This window comes from Plectropomus leopardus, chromosome 21, assembly GCF_026936395.1.
Source record: "Plectropomus leopardus strain MGB_pleo_1.0 chromosome 21, ASM2693639v1, whole genome shotgun sequence".
NCBI classification, from domain to species: Eukaryota; Metazoa; Chordata; class Actinopteri; order Perciformes; family Serranidae; genus Plectropomus; species Plectropomus leopardus.
In genome coordinates this window covers 17,038,725-17,059,391 of record NC_142196.1, presented here as the reverse complement: position 1 = coordinate 17,059,391, position 20,667 = coordinate 17,038,725, and the positions used below count along the sequence as shown (strand labels likewise).

The 20,667-nt window shown below is 41.5% G+C and overlaps 1 long non-coding RNA gene across 3 annotated transcripts in view; it reads right to left on the bottom strand.

Moving 5' to 3' along the window:
- The window catches only part of LOC121960389 (uncharacterized), a 74,077-nt gene extending 55,122 nt beyond the window's left edge, over positions 1-18,955 (bottom strand). For all 3 annotated transcript variants that reach the window (XR_006106976.2, XR_015775302.1, XR_015775303.1), the window contains exons 1-2: positions 18,865-18,955; positions 16,540-16,605 (exon numbers count right to left, since the gene is read on the bottom strand). This is a non-coding gene — a long non-coding RNA (uncharacterized LOC121960389). The remainder of the gene's footprint in view (positions 1-16,539; positions 16,606-18,864) is intronic.
- Positions 18,956-20,667: the final 1,712 nt, after the last annotated feature.

The window sequence follows — 20,667 nt, the reverse complement described above, 5'->3', positions numbered from 1 at the left end:
ACATTGTAGTCCATGTTTTCCTTCTTTTAGTATCAAACTCCTCAACTTACAATGACCTATCATATTAACAGGAATCTGAAAAAGAAAAGGAACATAATTATGGTCACAAGACAAGAGACCCTCACCATACTGAGCCTTAAGGGGTCATGACCTCTTCACTTAAACCACTCTGAGGCAGAGCTGCCCTTCTGAACAGCAAACACAGTCCAATAATCACAGTAACAATCGAAGTGTGTTTTCTCTCTGAGATAACTGTGACAATAAGCAGCAAAGAAAAATGCTGACATTGTTCAAGATCTACAACAAACTGTTGAGATCAGAAAGTCAGCGCAGGCACAGACTGTTGAGTCAGAATGCTTTAATTTACACTTTCTCATTAACTATTCATAGTTTTGTCCCGTTCCAGCGATTTATGTCTGACAACCAGAAATTAGATTATCAGCGTGATATGTCAAGAATTTGTCAAAGAGAAATCAGTGGCTGATCTTTGGTGTACAACAGCTAAATAGGATGCCTGGGATAAACCCTTTTGTTGAAGCTCTTTTCTCAGAGCATCCAAATGAGCTAACCGCCGTATTCTGCTGATAATAATCTGTTTAAGTCAGAGACTTTTGTTGGGTTCCCTGGAGGGAGTGAAATACTGATGGTGAGGACTGTTATGCGATGATCTGTCTTGATCTCTTCCCTCGACAAAGATAATCCGTCTAGTTCACTGTGTACTGTGCCTGTTTGCCTGGGAGCCTCAGTCTGCGGGCCGGCGGTGGCACACTGGAGCAGAGCTGCAGGGAAGTAGGTAAAGGACAGGGAGGAATCAGCGCTCGCTGCGTCTGGCGATGCCAAGGGCGATCTGCCGACTGGGAAGCACGCCCAGAATATGTGTACAGATAGAAAACAATCTGAGGGATCTTTTCCCCACACAGTAAGCAGGAAATGAGGGTAATAGTGTGGTGTCTCTGCAGGTGAGAGGAGGCAATGCAACTGTTTTTGTCGGAGAACAGAGGATTAGTTCAGTCTGGCTGTGCTATTAATGCTGCTTCTATTACTGCAACTCTTGGAAGGACTTTGGCAGCCCAGTGTTGCTGTGTTTAGGATGAACCTCTGTCCTGATATAACTCAAGAGAAACATGCATGAAAGACACATTCAGGAGAGACACCCAAGGGTAAAAAAAGTTTTAACATATAGATATCACCAAGGACTTTTCTGAAAGTTGTCTGACACATGTTTAGACCTTATGTAATTAAATATGTGCTTTTTGCATTAAATGCCAGAACAGGAATCTGAAATAAAATACCTAAATGTGTATTTTTTACATTTTCTTTCCACTAGTCTGACAGAAACCTTCCATGGAAGGAAAGTGGGAAAGAAGTCCATTTATGTTTTTGGTTTGGTCCAGGCTTTTCCGTGTTAAAGAACACTGCATACACAAACTAATTTTAGTCAAAAAAGGCTGATTTTGGGGAAACGGTATACCTTAAAGTAAAACTAAAAATGATTTCACTATTGATTAAGTTGACAATTATTTTTTTCGATGGAAAACAGTATTGCGGGAAAAAATGTTATATTGTTTAAACTAAGCCGCTGAAAACTTTTGTATTGGTGCAAAAATGTAGGTACTACCACCAGTGTAACCAGCAAGCCCTACTTTCAAAAACTGCAGTTCCTTGACATTAAAAACTATCAATAAATTACATTATTCAAATAATTAGTTGCAGCCTTGCAGACTGTACCCTAAAAAAATGTATAACAGTGTAAGAGTCTTCCTTCACAAGTATACACAATAACTACTAATGTGATTTTTTACTATTGTTTATAATCCTTTAAAATCCCTTTTTTGAAACTGCTATGAGTACTACATACAGCTTTGTGCTGCGTCCCAAACAGGGCTGGCTTCCAGGCAGCCAGTTAGCTGTGAATGTTTATCTGAGGCTGTGTTGCTTACAGCACAGAGGCAGCATGGGAGTCTGGCACAGATGCAATGCTGTGAGCTGAAACTGTGACCGTGACGTCATGTGGGTGGCCGTTCCTATGTAGTCAGCACTTTCGACCCCTCCTCCTCCTCCTCTTCTTCTTCGCCCTACAGCTGCACATCACACACTGACCTCTGGCAATCCTCCATGAGGCCCAGGGGGAGGGGGCTCAACCAGGAGTCGTGCACACAGGTCAGGGGAGACGGGGGGGATTTAGGGGGGAAGGGTGGCGGGGTCAGTTAACCTCGTTCCTCTGCAGACTGGCTGACTGTAGAGCGCCATAATAAATGCTTGGTGTGAGTCTGGATGTCTGTGTGATAGTCTCGCAGTGCCGTCCAGATAGAGTGAGAGACAAAGGGGTGGGAAAGAGCTAAAGTGGCAGCAGCAACACACACTCTCACATGCTCTCCCATGTGAGAGTGAGCCAAGCAAGAACGAAGCTGCTTTATGTAAGTGTCTCCCTGCAGCCTGTGGGACTGCTGGAGCGCCTCACATGTTTGTGTTGTGGTCATCCCACATGGTTGGGCTCAGCCGGACCGGACCAGACCACAGAGTGCCCCGTCTCCAGCCAGTTATCGTCTGTCTCTGTGTCTATTCTCCGTCTGTCTCTCTGTTGTCTACCATTCCTGTCGTCATCTTTGGATTTCTGCTCCCTGCTTCACCTCTGGCTGCAAACGGCTTTGCAGCTGGGACGCGCAGGCGGAGCCAAAGAGAGGGAGGATGGATCAGAGGTGCTGATTCTGTTTCCCTCCAGAGATAGTAGAGATCAGGACCGAGCCCAAAACATAAACAGAAATCTACTCCATTGCACCAGACTTTCAGATCCTTACCATAAAAGACACTGACAGCACTGTGTGTACTACACCAAAAATATCTTAACTCATCAATTCACATACTATAAATAACATTTAGTGCACAACATAAACCACACACATTCACAGCCATCCCCCACCCCTCCCCCACCTCCTCCTCCTCCCTCTTCTCTCAGGGCAGCTGGCAAAATACAAAGGAGAGAAGTGTGCAACTGGTGCGATAAAGCTGGGAACATCTTGCTATTCAAGCGTCAGCATAATAAACTGGAGGCACAATTAAGGGGGAAAAAAAATCCCCTAAACTGCAAGAACAAGTGCTCAGTGCTGCAGCAGTGCTCAGCGCCTCAGTCCAGCTGCGGGTTGTCTTTAGGACACAGGAAAAAAAGGACAACAGAGCTTTTCTGTTCCGCCTCTTGGGAATGCAAATGATCAGACAGTGACATACTGAGAGACTACAAAGCATGTGTGTTTTAACCTCAGATGTGCTGCTATGATACTATTAGGGAGGTCTGATAAATCGGCATTTGCAAACATTGCTCCCTTTGTCTGAATTACCCGAAAGCACACAGTGGGATATTCATATAAAGTCGATTGTTAAAAGGTGCTTTAAAACTTTATGGCTTAACAAAACAGAACAAAGAGTCCTTATTAAAACCTAAGATAAAAAAAAGTTGCTGATATCTTCAAAAAAATACACAACTCCTGTAGAATTAACAGCCTAAAAAGCATGAAGTTTGGAGGTTTTTCCCCGAAGCTTTTTTAAAGACCCGGAGAGATTCCTCGCCCTTAAACCTCCTCTCTGTTCTCACAATCCCCCGAGGAGGCTGGTGCAAAGTCTGCCGCTGTCTGGCTGTTCCCATGGCAACCACCAGGTGAGCAGACAGGCTTGGAAAGCACGGCGGAGGACATGTGACTCCCTCCACATGCTCAGGCAGAGCACACACACGCTCTCTCAGATAACAGGAGGCAAGCTCCCTCCGTTATTCAAACTTGCAAGTACACAGTGTAGTCGCAAAAAGGCAATGTTTGGTGAGTCTGAAAGCAGACAAGCAGATGACCAGTCTGCCAGTCCGTCTGTTTACCACTCTCTGTGTCTGTCTCTCTCTGTGACACATGCAGACACACACACAGGCACGCACGCACACACACACACACAAACAGGCACAGTGTATTGTGGAGTGCAGAAGAAGAGGAGGAGGCTGCCCTGGAGGGGGGCAACTGAGATGTGTCATAACCACTGAACATCAAGTCCAGTTCTGCTACAGCAGCAAAAGGAGGAGGAGACGGGCAAGCAGCAGGAGGAGTGTGACATGAAAAAGTCACACGAATGGCTGAGAAAGGGGAGAGGTTTCACCTTTAAAAAGCGCTAAACTCTGAACAAACTTATCAGACTGGATGCCCTTGTAGTGACGAAAAAGAGTCTGCAGCCATCCTAGCAGCTCTGTGTGGCACTGTGGTGCCAACATGTTCACAGTGACAACGTTAAAACATGTTGACAGGTAAAACAAAAATTTAAAATCACCATCATAGTGTGTTCGCATGCCGAGATTTGGTAATTAGCACTCAACACAAAGTACAAACATTACCAAAGTCATTACAATTCATCCAAAGGGGAACATGAATGTGAACAAAAAACAAAAACAAAAAATATCAACCTCTCTGAGGCACTAAAGGAACTCAATGGATCCCCGATAGGGTTTAGTGACAGTCACTTTTAAACCAATACTGGTACCAGTACCTGGAATTCAGTACTCAATGGAACTTTAATGGTGCTTTACTCTCTCTTTAATAACAAAAATGTATTTACAGTTGTTGAAAATAAGTCCAAGCTTCTAGCTACAGGGCAAAAGAGGAGAGACTCTGTGGGATTACAAAGTGAAGCAGACTGTTCTTCTGTCTGGCTCTGTATAAAGTACACTGCTCTGACTAGGTTGCAAAATGTAGATAAATATATGTTTTCAGTGCCTTTTTATTGAGTATCAATCTTTTGTTTATGGCGTTTTGTCAAAAAAAAGAAAAAGCGTTAAAGCAGAAATAGACCTATTGAGCCTCACTTACGCCCGTGAGACACCAGCCTGAACAGAGCCGGTACAGACAGCTGCATAGATTAAAACGAGAGCGGATTTGTTGCATGAGACATATGAATGAAAAACGTGTCAGATAGCTTGCAGTATAGACACGAGCAAGGTTTCCATGTGCAGCCGCACTGTGCAGCTGCAGCTGCAGCCGCAGCTGCAGCCGCACTATGCAGCAATTTGCACCAATTTGCATGAACCCACATCGCAGTGCATGTCCAGTTTTGTCCACATTGCAAGTATCTCAGCATGCTTTGTGCAGAGAGCCACTCACTTCCCATAAATCACGTCTTGTTGAAGAAGGCTGAGTTACGCTCTTTGACCCCATGGGAGATCGGGGTATGATGCATGCACAGTGTAACTGTAGCTGCCATGTTGGAGGGTTACAGCAGACAGCGCTAAAAGTAAAAGGACAATATCCGCTCAGGTGCTCTTCAGGTGCATTATTTTTAACTTCCTTAGGCGCGCTCGGCCTAACAAAACTTTAAGGTTCAAATTTAAATTGATGGTGTCTGATATACAATGGCACATTTGCATACAGAAAGTGTTTGCTTATGGTCTTTTACTGAAGACTTTTTTTGTTCTATGACAGCGCACCACCCCAATTGTGTGACTTAATTTGAAACCATGACTTCTCTGGGAGGAATGGGAGTGAATTTTATTGCAAGTTTGGGTGTGTACAGTGGGGCTGCATCATCATCCAAATGCACTCTCAGGTACCAAAATTTGGCACAGACTGATCTGTGAATCTGCAGAACTTACATAATTCGGTCCAACTTTAAAAGTTTGTTAGCCAACCCAAATCCCTCAACAGGCTTCATCGTTTGGGGACCATGTATACAAAACTTCATTGTATAGCGGTTGAGATATTTAAGTGGCGGACAAATGGACCCACTAAACGGTTACAATGCATGTGCAGTTACCTTATGTATAACATTTCAATCATAAAAGGAAAAAATAAACTGAGCGTTGCGTAGCAGCACGTACACAAAGCCATGTCGAATTACAAGAAGGAAAAATAAATTGACTTTATCACTAAGATATTGCCTGTGAGTAACTGTTGTATTTCTTCCTGCTGTATACGACTCGCTGACGGATTATTTGTATACGGTGACAGGGCGTCAGCCTCTGGTTCATATCCAAAAGTACAAACTATCATCAGGCTGTAAAACTGCGAGCTGCCACAACACAATAAAAATGCCTTCACTGTCTGGCAGCCATGTGTGATCAGGATGGACATGTTTTGGAAAGGAAAGATTCCAAATTAGCCAAATCAAATTGTTTTGTTGGGACATGGCAACAAGCCTCGAGTCCATCACTATTAAGATGTCACTGGTGATGAAGGAAGCTGGTTGGCATGGAGATACTGTGCATCTCCGTCATCATGTCTTAGCTCTTTCTAAGATTCTCATAATCTGGCAGGTAACGGGGTCAACATGCAGCAACAGTTACGCTTTATTAATCATAACTGAATCACCAATTTTGTCCAAATTCTCAGGATGACACAGGGAGCCAAACAGAGGTCAATCCACCCAGCTGACCCGCCTCTGACACTCTACTATTCATTCTGCTGGTGTGTGATGCTTCTTTTATACTGGAGTGATTCAGATCTAAATATGGACTTGATTAAAGCGTATGTATTAATAATCACATGAACATTCCTTAGAGATTGCATCGCTGTTTTGAAGGTGGGGGCCATAACATGACTTGAGTCGCAAAATTGCAAACTTGAGACTCCCCTCTTGACTAAGATTGATAAAACTTGACTTTGACTTGGTATTCATGACGTGAGACTTCACTTAGACATGAGATAGATGACTCTTAAGGACATGGCTTTATAAGCCGAAACCAGCTGCTCAGTAGGTTTGGACAGTCCACAAAAATTTCCCCACCTTGTGGTGGCCACAGTTTTTGTCCTGCAAGGCTTAAACTTGGCAGGGAGATCAAGTGCAGCTGTGTGAAGGTGCGTGTTTGTGTTCATGCCAATTGTCTAAAAGGGGTCATGACAATTAGAGGGGCCTATTGTCAAAAAAAGTGCATGACTTCCAAATGAATTCACAGACTTAATTAAGATTTTGTGAAACAATTGGTCACGAGTCAAAGGACAGCTGGTTAACTACTCATGCTAAAGAAACGGACAACACGTGGATGCACTCGTGTAAGTCACAGACTGTATAAATGAAGGACATAGCTACTGTAATGTCATCCATTGGTTTGTTAACTGCTGTTTTGAAGCCTTGATGTTAGGATTTTCTGCAGAAATTAGCTTTACACATCAAAATTGTTTTTTGTGCCAGGCTGTAAACATGTTTATTTCTGCTGTAAAGTTGGGCATTTTAACATGAAGGTCTGCAGGGATTCACTCTGTTTTGGAGCCTCAAGAGGCCTTCAATGAGCTGCAGTTTTTGGCACATCTGCACTGGCTTCATTTTTCATCCTCAGAGGTTGCCACTTGGTGCAAGTGGTTGCAGCTTTTGCTAGCTTGCACTTGTTTTTCATGAATATGTGCATTTTTCTTGATATTTAGGAGGTACATTTTGTTTTTTTAAACATATTGGGTGATTTCTAGTGCGTTGCATGCAAACCTGGCAACCGACTAGGATGCTGCAAAGGCCAGCACACAAGGCAGCTATCATGGTGGGGGATAGTTTTAAAAATGATCAAATTTGGATTGTGTGTTGTGTATGTTGTTGACGATGGTAGTAACGAGAGAGTATGCAAGGTCTACAGCTAAAAAATGTGACACGACCACCACAACATCCAATTTCAGCCGTCACTACAAAACTGAAAAAGAAAGGTACATGAATGTGTCTTTTTATAAGCTTATTGATTGGTCAGTTGTTAGCCAGAAAGATAGCATTTAACCATATTATCAGAATTTTTATTGCTGAATTGATGAACTTATAGCAGGGACTCTTGACTTGCTTGAATCTCACCATAGTAAATTGGGACTTGCTAAAGACTTGAAGTTTCAGACTTTATATTTGCACATGTGGGACTTACTCCCGCCTCTGGCAGTGAAGACCTTCAGGGAGGTTGTGTGTGTAAAGAAGCACAGGAGAATGACACTGAGGGAAGCAAGAGTGCACACCTGCATGAATATTACATTACATGTGTTTTTGCTTTAACAGCCACACGTGTGTCTCTTTCATCTGTACAGTATTCCCCACCCATTATTGCCACCGGCGTTCTATAAAAAAAAACCTCTTCCCCGCCATGGCCAAGTTGTGCTGCCGGCCCCTGGGCTTTGCAGCTCCTTTCCACTGAGGCGATTTCTGTGGAACACGACTCCAGAATAGGCTGGATCGTGTTGCCGTGGATTCCGCCTGTCCGCCTGCAGGGTCTATAAATAGTGCCTGTCAGATATTTTCACTCCTGTGCTGAGCGCACTCAGTGGCAGAGCAGTGTATTAATATCCACGGTGACCAGAGTCGTGCCTCAGGAGGGAGAGTATGGTGCGGAGGTGTGTGTGTGTGTGTGTGTGTGTGTGTGTGTGTGTGGTGGAGGGACATACAGACACAGCTCAGCAGGACTACACACAACCAGCAGGCTGTCATCTTTCCTTCCAACCTCCCTCTGCAGACTGAAGCTCCAACAAAAGACCTCTTTATGTCTCACTCTCTGACGTCTCTCCACAATGTGTGCACACAGTTGACTTCAGCTTAAGGAGGACGTGATCTGAGTCACATTACCTTTTCACCCTGACTACCAATATGCTGTAACTGTCTCCTAGAGCCACAGCGTTCTAAATAACATTTCTATTACGCAATCAGATGCGATAAACCATGCGAGTGAACAGGAAGGCCTATCGTGTAGATCATAAGAGTAAACAACAGGTCACAGATTGCTGCTGGATTCTGCAGCACATGAATTACATTACAGAGGGCTAATATCCCCGGCGCACATTGCTAATCAGCCTTAAGAAAGATAACCCCTGAGAGCTTCTGCTGGCAGGATTTGAACATTGAGTACAAATGCAATAATCTGATATAAAATGAGTTGATTAATATGTAAGGTTGATTTTTTAAGCAGTTTGTGCAGCATACACAGATGTGCAAATAATGCTGTTTTCTATGGGAGTGTCTTTCACAGCTACAGTAATTAATCATTTCTGAGCTGGTCATGTGCATGCTCCCAAACACATGCACATATCAAGTGATTGCCTTGTGTAACAGGGGAGGACTCTGCATGTGCAGTTGCAAAGCATCACATGTGTGACTGAACAGCCTGAGGTCAGATGCAACATTTATACCAACAGCTCAGCTGTCAAACTCTCCACTTGTTTTGGGCATTCAAGAAATCATGTTAATTTACATGTATTTTTCTCTCACTCGCCTCTTTCTGTAAGAAACAAGCAGTCCTTATGATTGCAGTCATACATTATCGTGACCTTGATCATTAAAAACATGCACAACAAATGCATATCAAAAGGGAAATGAATGTTGCAACAGTGTGATGATATTCAACACGATTGCATCATGTGTAGCATTTTGTTCTTCATGAACAAGGAGTGTGTGCTGTGAACCTGCAGGACACTGCCTCCAGTGGAGAGGGTCGGTATAACCAAAACAGCTCCTAATGACAGTGGGTGGACAAAATAACATGAACACCTTTAACTGTAATGTAAGCAAAATCAATAGATTATAAATCAAAATTGTATAAGTGTTATTATACTTTTAGGATTTTAGAGTAATTCTGAAAGCTTTTCAAATTCAAGATTAGAGTTAGGTTGCAGAATAAAAACTATATTTGCAAACTTTGTCTTTTAATGTCTGGGCCCCTATTTATAAGCTCTGAATAGGTTATCACAGTGTCTCATTTCACACATGTATAATTTTAATTGAAATCAAGTTTGTATCTATATTTGTATTAACTCTGTGAATAAACTGAACTGAAAGCTGAATGCTGAATATATTATTTTTTGAAGCCTGCAATGTTCAGTTTTATGAGGGTTGTTTGTGAAGCTGCAGTTTGTGTTTTTGCATGGAATCACAGGATATTCCTGTTATTTTACCCACTCTTGTATGTGATAATGTGTGTATGTGTAAAGTGCAAAAGCTACGAAGAATACTGCAATGACTTAATGCTAATTCAAGATGGCTCTAAAGTTAACATCTGTGCCAGCGAGGGGAAATAGTAGTTTTAAATACTAGTTCCTTTTCAAAGGGGTACTGCACTTCAAAACATTTGAGGACTTCCAACAAATACAAGGTAATAATATTCTGTGCAACATGCAGAGTGGTCCCCCCCGCCTCAAAATGCACTCAGGTGCTAGAAGTTGGATGGTGTCTTCACAAAATACCACTGGAAATTTTTTTTTAAATGTGGATTGTAAAAAGTTCTCTCCTGCAATGAAACGTCAGTATTGTGGCTTCTCTCAGATAAACGCTGTAGATATGAGCCCATTTGACGAGATTGCAGTACAAAGTGTCACAGCCAGTGATAAGAGATTACAGTTGGCCTCTGTTTGAGTTTGTTCTGTCTCTACGCAGGACATTCCAGGAGCCGCGCTGTGTGACGTCTCACATATACGGGATCACATTTCAAAAGGCACGGCTCCAGCAGCCCACAGTCAAACCACAGACCTCTTTCTGTTGCAGCCGATTACTCGCGAGCATTAAATAACTGCAGGACTGGCTTATTAGATAAAGGCGAGTGAACACACAGGAGCAATTCATTCCTCTGAAACTAGCAGGAAACTTTACAGATACACCCTCTTTTTCCTCTCTTGCGTTGCATGTGACGGCGCTGCAGTGTGTTGCTTTTTCTCCAGCTTCATAAATTTACTCTAATATCCTCTTATACTTCACTTCACTACCCTCCTCCCCTTTCCTCCTCCTCCTCTTCCTCCTTCACAGTGCCCAGCCTTTACTGGCGCCACAGCAGGGTCATCTGGGGTTCCACAGCAGAGGGAGAATGCGTAGGAACAACAATCGTACGTTTTCACAGAATGAAACCATGAATGAACCACACACAAGGTGCAAAATATCTGGCCAGGGAAAACCTGGCAGCGCTGACCAAGAAACACGCATTAAATACTTTTAGGATTCATTGTTGCTCCTCTGCTACCAATTATCCAAATGCATACAAAGGCTGTTTTAACTCCCCATGATAATTATCTCCTGGCAACCCGAAAACCACTGGTGACAGAGTTTTGCCAGTGGTTGGGCTGGTGTATCCTTAGAGAGCTGCAGAGTGCCCTGATGCAGCGCCGCTGTGTGCTGACAGAGGAGGAACAAAGGTGAAGCTGTGAGTACAAACTCTGCACAAAGACAGGAAACCTGATATTCCAGCTCTCGACATGGACTGAATCTAGAGGGAGGGGGTGCGTGTGTGTGCATGTGTGTGATATCAACAGCAGTAAGTCCTGCAGCGCACACTCTCCACAGGCACTGAATGTGTGTGTGGGTGTGTGTGCTTCCTTTTATTCCCCCCTACAGTACATCTGCACTACAATTAATCATCCTCAGCTAAAGTAAGTTGAGAAAGTGTGTCAGTGCAGAGTTTAACCTGCTTTTCCATGCACTCTCACTTTACCACAATGTTTAAATATATCCAAATCACTAACATACATCAAATTTAAGGGATATTTTGCTGATTTTAAACTATCTTTGTGTCAAAACAATGCAAATAGTATGTGCAGATGAACTTTGGTAAACTGTCCTCCATTTAACCAGTGCCTCGAAGTCCTTCCTAACTCCATGACCAAACTCCTCCAAATGACGAAAATTAAGTTACTTGGAGGAGTTTGACGGGCTCTTGGGGCTGCTGCTGTTCGAACTACAAGCTGTACTTCCTGCCCTTTTCTCTCTCTCTCAAACTCGGACTGAAATCATATCAAGCAATCAAACTAGACAGTGGAATACGAGATCCGGCCACCATTGATTTACGCGGACCATTCCACAAATGTAGCACCGATTTAAAAAAGTATTTGCGTCTTTCTACTGCAGAGACAGGCTAGTTTCAAGTGGGATTCTTTCTAAATGTTGGTGAAATACTCAGTGGTAGAATGTAAATAGGAACATTTATTCAAGTACTGTACTTAAGTACAAATTTGAGGTACTTCACTTGAGTGTTTTTTTGCCACGTTTTTCTGGAAAAACGTACAAAAAGTGCATAAATTAAGATGTTTTGTTTCAAATTAGACTAACCAACAGTTTCTACAAGTACATGTGAAATGATAAGTCGATTAATCAATTACCTGATCAAAAGAAAATTAATTGGCAACTATTTTGATAAACATTTATATCATTTTCTGTTGTCTTTTTTCTCTCTTTGGGAACAGTTTTGAGTTTTTGGGGCATTGTTTATTTTACTTATTATAATAAATAATTATTTAATTATTAATTATATTAAAAAGCCCTGAAGTCATCCTCTTTTTTTCTTTTTTTGTAGTTTTGAGTTTTGGAGTTGTTTTTTTTTGCTTTAGATTTTTTTTGGATAGGGCACTAACTTTTCATTCTTTCATTATTTTTATGGCAGGACTTTATTTTTAACAGTATGTAAGAGTATTTTCACAGTGTGTACTGGTACTTTTACTTTAGGAAAGCAACTGAATACTTTTTCCACCAGTGGAAATACTTCTTTACTTGCATGCACTTACAAAGTTATTCCTCATTAATAAAAATCAGCTATTTCTTGGTTAACAAAACAAGCAAAGATAAATACTTTGAGTTCCACTGACAGATTAATGTTGTCACTTTCATTGACTGTTGAACAAGAGCTGTGTTTGTGACCACGTACAGTTCAGTGCAGCGCCTCTGTGGGCTGCCCCTGACCCGGCATTGTTATGTGAAACCCTGGGCGCCATGCTCCAGTGCTCAGCTATGCCGTCACCCCCTCTAGGCATGTAGCAAACACAGCCCTTTGAGTAGCCAGCGAGCGGCTGCCCTCCTAAGCCTCGCAAAGCAGCTTAGAGCTCCGGCCGCCTTCACGGTGGTCACACGTGTGAAACATGCACTCTCACTGACACACAAACACATGCAGGCAGGGCTCACTGCTGCCTGTGCGTGGCCAGGGTGAGCAAGGGGCGGGGCTTGTGCAGCCTTCTATGGCATTAGAGGGGACGGGTTAGGTCATAGTCCCTCCCACTCAGCTGTACTGAAGCACGTTCCCCCTCAGGCACAACACACTGCACACTACACACACACACACACACACACCTGCAGAAAAGCATGCAGGGTAAAGGGACACACAATGTACTGCTGCACACCACGACTCATGTTCTCCCTTGGAAAGAGGGAGTGTTTCGACAAATCATAGCCATGTGTGGGGAGAAGCTGACAGTGTGTTCCTGAACTTTTTTTAGAGCTGGAAAGAATACACTTTCCCAATGACACATAGATTCCCACTTAGAGGCTGCTATTAGACACGGAGAACAAATGAACTGAGAAATACTTTGGTAAAACTCAGCTTTAGTTTTTCGTCTGTGTTCCTTCACTGTTCTCCAAAACATGATGTAGCCCGGGTGAACCGCTCCACCTAATTAGAATTACGGGCTAAAAACAGCCAAACAAACGAGTTACTCTGACAACAGAACAAAAGTGTGTTTAACTTGTATTATCTCTGTGGACATGGGAGTATAATCAGGGTTTGTGTTGACTCCTGCTATTGGTTGCTTTCAATTTCAGTGATCTAATAATTTAAGCTTTTTATCGTCTTCTTATCCTCAATAAAAGCCAATTAAATGACTGAAATGACTCATTTAAAATGTGCTGTAAGCTCAGCAACTGCAGATCAGTATTTGGGGCTTCTTCTTGCATAAAGTAAGCTTTGTGATTCCTTTCAAGCCTTGGCTTTTCTCCAGTTCTTTCTTTGATTTGTGACTCAGCTAAAGGATAAATATATACACCTTTATCTTGTTCCTTTCATTCCTCCTCCTTCATATTTCTGTTCCTCCTCCTCACTTTTCTCTGCAAGGGTAAGAATGAAGAATTAGCTGCTAGTGGCCAGTAGCAGAGGGATTCACAAATATGTGAGGGTCTGAAATATATCATGAGCTGATATTCTTGACTTCTCTGTTGACACAGACACTTATATTACAACGTTCTTGTCTTGGACATGGACTGTATCAAGTCTTAAAATGAGAGCTCACCCTAAAATTAAAAATACACATTTAACCTTTCACCTGTAGTGCTATTTATCAATCTCGATTGTTTTGGCGGGAGTTGCAGAGTGTTGGAGATATCAGCCGTAGAGATGTCTGCCTTCTCTCAAACATAATGGAACTAGATGTCACTCTGCTTGCTGTGCTCAAAGTGCCAAAAAGACAGATTTTTAAAACTCAACAGCAATGTGTCTTTACAGAAATCATGACCCAGTTACTCAAGATAACCCAAATATCTTATTGTGAGAAGTTTCATGTAGGAACAGTTCTCTATCTGCCGAACTACACTTAAAAGCCAAATCGGAATGCAGAAGGTAGCGTGCATCTACTCACAGACGAGGGGCTGATGCTTGCGACAGTGCGAGATGTAAACATTAATGGCGTCCTCCTCGGCTGAGCTGTTACATCAGCTGGCTCAGAGGTGCTGGGTGAGCTAGCAGCAGATGCACATTTACTTCTGCGTGATGATACAGTTTGCAGGTGTAGAAGAAAATAGGTCCTACATAAATCTGGTCTGTGGATTATCTTGAGTAACTGGGTCACAATTTTCAGCCCATTCTCACCAACACTGCCGCCTTGTCAATCATGTCGGCGTCAGACACCAATGCACAAAGGCGCCGCTCTCTCTGGTAAGATACGCACCGGGCAGCAGCAGTTTGTAACTCTGCCCGCAACTGCTGTAATAAAAAGAGAGTGAATTTTAAGCCAAACCATGATATTTTTTCTAAACATAACCTCACCAAGAAAATAGACTTAAAGTGTTTTATCTACGTCGGGATTTTATTTTGAAAAAGACTGTACGCATGTGATGAGCAGAAAAAAAGTGTATTTTGAAAAGACACTAATGAGCACAGATTGATGTCCTCTCCCTGAACAGCCAAAACACTTGGAGGACATGTAGGTCCCCTGACAAAGCTGTGGAATTTGATGTGTTGGGACAACAAGGTGTTTTTATTTTTGGAAAGAGAAACTGCTGTTGAGTTTTTAAGTATCAGGATTCCAATACATTTTCATTGACAAAATTTCAAAACTTTATAGAATTTTTTCTTGCCCTAATTGCTCGTGATTGCGATTTCAGCTTGCTGGCACACATAGAGGGAGAGACTGAAAAAAAATGTATTGGAAACAAATGACCGATACGTATTAGAGCTACGTTACATCATCAGCTCCTGAAAAAAAATGATGCTGCATTTCGTGGAAGGGTATCTACAAAAGATCACTGTAATAATTTAATCACACACAAAAAATGTCCATGACTTTTCCAAAAACGTTCAATGATTTTTACCAATTCCATGACGTGTAAAGGCCAGGAAAAATTTGATTGTGAAATTCCATGACTTTTCCAGGTACCCTGAAATGTATTTTTTAGTGCTTTGAGCACCACAAGCCGAGTGACATCTGGTTTTCTGATATTTGAGAGAAGGCGGACATCTCTACGGTCGATATCTCAAACACTCAACAACACACACCAAAACAATCTAGATCCATAAACAGCACTACAGGCAAGAGTGCTTCTTTTGTTTTGTTTTTTTAAATTTAGGGGTGAACTGTCCCTTTAAGTTTCAACATCGATTCAGTCAAAACCAGTCAGTCTGCATCCTCCATATTTTCTCATTTGGCAGCAGGAAACCCTTCATCTGTTCTCCGTGTGCCGCTCACACACTGAACATTTGCTCTCACGTCAAACGTCGAGAAGACCAGATGAACGCGTACCGAGTTGGTGCCAACGCGCTCACTCATAACTGATAGTGTTTGACGTCAAGAACGCTGAACGATGTGATCGTCAACAGCACCGTTTCTATTTCAAACATTCAACAAAGAAGTACTAATATTTTATGTAATGCATATGTATGATATTCAGGCAGTCAGTCGTTGTACATACAGTCTTTATGGCATGAGACAGTAAAACACGCTTGAGCCTGACACTTCTTTTCTATCAAACTATCAAAGTGTATTTAAGTTACACCATCAGACTGCAAATTAATAGTTAGGGCTCATATCATTATTAAAGCAAAAAAAGTAAGAACACTAAAGCATGCTTCCTCCATGGCTAGTTATGATGTATGCTTCTTCCTCTTCAAGGGTGGTCTGATTCTAAAAGATCTAGACCACAGATAGGACATTTCTAACTAATTGGGCTTCATCTTGGCATCAAAGTAAGCTGGCCGAGAGACGACTGATGAATAAATAAGATATTCCGTCATGTGCCAAAACTTATTTGAAGAATTGCTTTTGCTGCGTGATAAGATGAAGAACCTACAACTGGTTTAGAGAAGTCCATTATTGACATTATCTAAGAATTAAATCATTCAATGAACATTTGAAATCTGCAGAAACATGTTTTCTCACGCATGCACGAATGACAAGCATGTTTTTCTCGAAAGCCTCTGAATGAACCAGATTACCTCAATAACTCGTTGGGCAGTATCACTAGAAGCAGCAGCATGAATCACACACACACTGCTGAGTCACACACACACTGTGCCTGCCCTCTGTGTCATGATGCATGCGTGTTATGCATCTTCAGGCAAACTCATGACTGCTGGCCATGTGAGGTGTGTGTTTGTGTGTCACTCACATCCAACGGGCCGTCCGAGCAGCATCACATGCTCTGTAAAGCACCGCAGACCTCAGACTGGCCTTTCTGTGATGCAGACGAGGAGAAAAAAGAATTAACTGCAGCGGGGTTAAATGAGGCGACACCGATAACAGAGTACTCTGATACACGATGAGACGGATTAGTTCTGCATATAAATATATTTCACTCTCTGTGATAAAATATGCTTATGTATGCCTCACTGGGCAAACATTATTAAGCAGTCCTGACCTTATCTTCCTCAACTGTCTGGTCCCTGCACTCGCTGCTGTACATTCTGGGTTATTTTGGTGCACTGAAATAACCTAGTTTGGCCTCGAATAGCCCCACTGTAATGCTCCCATATAACCCCAATGTGGTAAGACAATACAGAAGCGTGTTTCTTAGTGGTCTCTACTGCCCCCTGCTGGGCTATCTCATAATTACAAACTATTTATTTTCACAGTTTTGACTCATTCAAACACAGGACGGCAGACAGATGTGTCCAAGAGTTCATGTGTTGCAGCTTTTCAGCAGTCATGGACTGTGATGTGCAGGTATTTAAGTCTCCTTCTAACCAGCCACAGATCCTCCCTCTAAAAACAGCTGGCTGGTGTGTAAGCAAGCGTGTTAAAAACGCAGACAAGGCCAGTAAACTTCCCCTAATAACACCGCACAGTTCACAGTCAAAGGCGGCGCATTGCATATTCTCTTTCATCTCTCCAGTGCCTTTGAGACAGAGACAGGAGTGGGGTTTTGAAGGGAGGGATGAGGGTTGTAGTCAGAGGAGGGGCAGAGGAGGAGAGGGGGGGGTGGGGGAGACAGCCAGGCTGAATCTTTCATTTTTTTGCCCCAGGGGTGTGTGTGCTGCTGCTGTTGCTCTCTGTCTTTGTCTGAAGACTGATTAACAGAAAGCAAGACGAAAGAGAGTGAATATGAATTGTGCGCGCTGACAAAAGCATCTATTGTCTCAAATCTCTGCTGCCTTTTACAAGTGTGTGAAAAAAGGGGAAACCCAGATAAAGATTACTACAAAAGATGCATTCAGATTGAGTAAAAATGGAAAAACAACAATAGAAAGATACTCTGTTAGCAGTTAAAGCCCTGCAAGTGTGAACGTGGCAAAAGTAAAATTAGTCATAATGCACAAAGGCTCTTTTAAATGTTGTTCATATTTTCGCTGGTTGTGGTGGAATACACCCTAATAACTTCATACTCCCTTATAATATTTTATGGGTTTATCATGCTTGAAAGTAAAATCTTACTATCTTAAAATCCTAATCTACAGCAGTGATGCTCAACTTTCTTTGCTTGAGGGCCACTTCTGCAAAATGACAGGCGGCCAGGGGCCAGTCGCAACTGACCTATACATGTTTCTATGATTTTAGGGATATTTCTAGGAATTAGTAATATTTTTAGAATTTTACGTTGTTTCTCTGATTTTAGGACATTTCTTGGAATTTGGGAAGTTTCTTGGATTTTAGGACATTTCTAGGATTTAAGGGCATTTTCCTGATTTTAGGACATTTGTAGGATTTTAGGACATTTCTCTGATTTTAGGACATTTAGGACTTTAGGATATTTCTATTTAATTTAAGGACGTTTCGAGGTTTTAGATTGCTTTTTAGTATTTCAGGACATTCAGAGACTGAATCATTTCAGTTTTCTTGTGAATTAAAAAATGGTTGGGGGCCCACTTTCTGTGGGGACAGATTTGGCCCTTGGGCCGTATTTAAGTATCACTGATCTACAGTAATCATGGAGTGGCAATTTTTTTAAAAAATATCTCTAAATTGCAGAGAAGTCACAGTGTTACGTTTCAGTACCTAAAATGTGACATCAGAAACTGTGAATGGTGACGATATGTTCAGGTGTTTTCATCCTACAGGCCTACCAATGCCCCTAATTAGCCCAACAACAACAATAACAAATCTGTGACAGAACTCAAGAGCAAAAAACAGACGAGAAAACAGCATTGCAACTCTAATGGACTGGGAGAGAATGGATGAAACTGGGCCTGTGTGTGTGCTGAGAGGCCGGTGGGGGAATGAAATGCAGGTAAGCAGGTGGGCGAGGAAGGTTGCATTGTGGTTCAGCACCAGCAAAACGTTTATTAATGCAGAAACTGCGCGTTAAGCATCCTACTGTGTCATGCAAGCCCATTGCTTTTTAAAAAATAGACACTCGATTATATTGCCAAGGCAAAACAAACACTATATGTAGCCGCAGTAAGTAAAGACGCACTAGAATTTGGTTGAGGATAGTTCATATACAGGTAGCTGCCAACACCTCTGACACGCCCACTAAAACTGAAAAAACGTTGCCTACCTCAAAACAAGCTGCACGCCGTTTCAAAGAAACCTGGAAACCGTCATGAACCGGAGCACGCCATCTCTAATTTGCATGTGCCGCCACTGACTGCAACAACAGGTGTAGATAGGTGGGGTAGTCACGTGATGCGGAAATGCGTCGGGAAAGTGCGAGGACATCTGGTGGATGGGTGGAAAATGGCAACGAAGGGGCCTGGGATGGTCAATGTAACCAAGTACATTTACTCAAGTGCTGTATTTGAGTAAAAGTTTGCCGTACTTGAATTTAACTTGAATATTTCTATTTTATGCTACTTTAAACTTCTACTTCACTACATTATTATAATTTGTTTACTTAGTTTACTTTGCAGGTTTGATCAGTAATACAGTAGAAATTAACTTATAAATTATGATAAGAATAATGATAATAATTATGAAGGAATATAGAATGTAGGCCTAAATTATCCTAAATTATAAATTATAAATAACGGGCCATTCTGCATAATGATTACTTATATTTTTGGTATTTTAAGTATATTTTGAGGCTAATACTTTTGTAATTTTACTTCAGTAAGATTTGGGATGCATGACTTTTACTTGAAACAAAGTATTTTTACACTAAATTACTGTTAATTTTATCAGTAAAATATCTAAGACTTATTCCACTGCTGGTAGATAGTGTGGAAAGAGATATAAACTTTGACATAAAGATCAGTGTATAAGTAAGTGCATTAGCTACCATACTTTTCAAAGCTGTCTAAATAATTATCAGTGCTTAGTTTATTCATTTATTTCATGAATTTAAAAAAAAAATCACAATTTTGTTTAATTTAATTTATTGTTAGTTTCAGGTAATGCAATGAATCTGATCAAGGTTTCCATGGTTATACTGTAGTTTAGATATTTTACCACAAGATGGCATTATTATAAAAATTGCCTTTCATTCAATCATTTCACATAAGAAAAGAGACTTTAATATGCACTGTGATTATACTAAGCAGTACCAACCAGAAACCTCAAATTATCACAGCACTTGAATGTGCCTCACAAAACTAAATGTCCCGAGTAATATTTTTTTAAACACATCTTTTGACAGCATTTTATAATTCACTCACTGAAAAAAAGCTGCAGGACACATTTCTTGGTTGATGCAGTTTTGCTGCAGCATGTGTCGGGGTGGGGGGGTGGGGTTGGTGTCACTGTAGTCAGCAAGGTCAAGCGAGAGCAGAGCTTCCTCCTGCTCTAACTTGATCCCTGAGGGTCAGCAGGTCTTGGAATTCCTGGGTGGAGACGAACTTCCACAACACTTGTTCCTCGTGAGCTGTTTGGAACGACTGAACGCAGCCAGATGAGATTTTTTTAAAGAACATCCGGCTTCACTCGCCAGCTGTTCTTAAGAAGAGATTTCTTCTCTGAAACTATTTATGCGGTTTTCACAAAATCAGTTCTTATCTGGGATTTGGTCTTGAGTAAGAACACAATAAAAGCACATTCAAGAGCAAATTTATGCAAATTTGAGCGTTGACATGTTTGTACAAGATAATTGGTTAATGCTTCTTCTACAGCTGTGTTATAGGATTTATAAGAATTATACAAGACACATTTAAAAACAAGCAACAATGCATCCATAGATCATAAAATCAGTCATTAGTAATACATTCATACAATAACTTGACAAAGTCATTGTCATTAAAAAACTTGGTAATGCAAATGTACTGTAATGTACTTTTTGTGACGCAATGTCCACTACAAGGGGCATGTTATTAAACATTAATAAATAACAATTTTGAGAAAAAATTGAAATGTTTCCTATTTCCTAATT